The sequence below is a fragment of the Phaseolus vulgaris genome, chromosome 7, assembly GCF_000499845.2.
Source record: "Phaseolus vulgaris cultivar G19833 chromosome 7, P. vulgaris v2.0, whole genome shotgun sequence".
NCBI classification, from domain to species: domain Eukaryota; kingdom Viridiplantae; phylum Streptophyta; class Magnoliopsida; order Fabales; family Fabaceae; genus Phaseolus; species Phaseolus vulgaris.
The window spans coordinates 28,956,842-28,959,501 of record NC_023753.2 but is presented as its reverse complement, the minus strand read 5'-3'; positions in this window follow the sequence as shown (position 1 = coordinate 28,959,501).

Genomic DNA, 2,660 nt, shown 5'->3' with positions numbered 1-2,660 from the left:
ATTGTTTTGCTTGATGGTGATAAATAGTTGGATTTTGAAAAAATTGGCTAAGAAGATGAACGACGAAACTAAGATCTGGTCGAGTGTTGCTGAGATTCAAGAGTTTCCCAACAAGTCTTCGATAAGATTCAACATCATATAGAGGAACATAAGTGGTGAAGAGCAACTTGAGATCCTTCGAAAGAGGAGTATGACATGGTTTACAACCAAGCATTCCAGAATTAGTAAAAATATCCAAAGCATATTTTCTTTGACAAAGGTGGATCCCATTTTTGATCAAGCAACTTCTAACCTAAGAAAGTATTTCAACTCCCCTAAATCTTTGATTTTGAAGGTTTTGTTGAGAGCTTGTTTTACTTCTTCAATTTCAGCCAAGGAATTTTCAGGAAGAATAACATCATCTACATACACAAGCAAAGTGGTGAAAGCAACATCTCTTTTAGATTGAATGAAACCAATAGAAATAAGGAAAAATGAAAGTTTGGCAAACCATTGTCTGCTATCTTGCTTTAAGCCATATAAGGACTTAGTTAGTTTACAAACCTGATTTGATTGGCACTCTGACTGGAATTGTCTTGAAGAGGACTTAACAATTTTTGTATCTTGTAAGACGAAACTTGTTAATTGTCTTTCTTGTTGTACAACCAAATAAAACACACAATTTATACCAGGAAAAGGCTCCATTAGAAGAACTTGAGTCTTGATCGTGTTGTAAATCTCATTCAAACCCTTGAGGAAGCACATCACATATTTAGATTCTCTATATTTTGTAGTAACTTTTGACAAAGAACAACTGCAAGGGGTCTTGCAAACACAATCAGGTATTGGCCTCAGGAACTCCAATTCTTTCCAAAGAATCTTCAAATCCGTGTAAAATTGGGTTATGTTTTGCTCTCCTTGCTTGACAGAGTGAATCTCTTGCAGCAAGTCAGAAATTCTAAAGTAATCCCCTTTAGAAAATCTCTCCTTCAAGTCTTCCCAAAGAACTTTCGCAACATCAATGTAGACGACGCTCTTAGCTATTTGTGTCAAAGAGTGAGTTATCCAAGACAAGATCATCATATTGCATCTCTCCCATGCCTCATAGGTTGGATCATATTGCATCTCTCCCACACCTCATAGGTTGGATCGTCCTGTTCAGGAATCTTGATACTGCGTCAACGAATTTTAATTTGTTTTTCGAAAGGAGGGCGTGACACAGGCTTCTACTCCATGAGTGATAATTTATTTCACTAAGTTGAGGTGAGATAAGAATCATCCCTGAATTTTCTCCAGATGCAGATAATAAGGGCTCAAAGGATTTGTAACAGGATCCATCTTATGGGATTTGGTTGTGGAGGATTCCATTTAAGAAAAAAACAAAAAGAAAGAACCAGAACGAGAAACCGAAAAACGAAGAGAAGGAAAGAACCGAAAGAGAAGTTTTAAGAAACAAAAAGAAGAAGAAAAAGAACACAAAAAAGAAGCAAAAGAAATAAGAAAGACATACCACAAACAATGAAAAAGGAAGAAAGGACAGTTGAAGCATAAAATACTTTAACTTGCTCTGATATCATATTGAATACAGTATTCCATCTAAAAAGGTATTTAACATAGGTCCATAAGATGAAAAAATAAACCATAGAAAAACTTATATTGAATATAGTATTCCATCTGATAGATGTATTGAATGTGCAGGTCCATAAAATCAAAATCTAAAGAATAAACAGAAGAAAAACTATCTCTGTTTTTGTAAAATAAGAAATATACAATAACATAAGTTACAAGATTATAGAAATGGATTTTTAATGTAAGTTTTAGAACTAATTGGCATAAAAAAAAAAGAGTCATATTGTTATGTTCGTTAGGAATATAATCGATATAAAAGTTGGTTTTTCAAAAATATTTCTTTAGATTTATTCATTTTCTTCCGTCTAGAATGTTCAAAAATTATACATACAAATTCTCATATAGACTTATAAGTTATACAAACATTAAAAATACAAATATAGATAAAATTTATATATAAATATAAAACAACTTACAAAATAGTAACAAAAAGTATCATTACATTATAAAAACAGTAAGAAAAAGTATCATTACATCATAAAAAGGTACAAATTATCATAAATATTTAAAAATACACCATAATATAAAAAAATCACACTTTCTATGTTAGTTATGATTTTATAATTAATATAAAAAAATATTTTTTTAACATTGTATTGGATTATTTTTTCTTCTTCCTATATATAGACAATAAAAAAAATTATACAGGTAAATTATGCACTACAAGAAAATCATTAAATAAAAACTAATTTTAGAGACAAAAAATAGTTGTTATATTGACTAAATTAGATATCATTTTAGAAACTAAAAAAGTTATTGATTTTTAAAATAGTTTTTGTTATTAATAAATAGTTTATAAATTGATATCTAATTAGTTACTAAAGTTTCGCTACCAAATTTAGAAGTTAAAACTTTAGTAACTAATTAAATATCAATTTAGAAACTATTTATCAATAATAAAAATTAATTTTTAAACTAATAACTTTTTTTAGTATCTAAAATAATCTTTAATTTAGTAAATATAATAATTAATTAGTTTTTATCTCTCATTGATTTCTGTTTAATAATTTTTTTTATAAAACAAACTTATAAACTATTATGAATATTTAAAA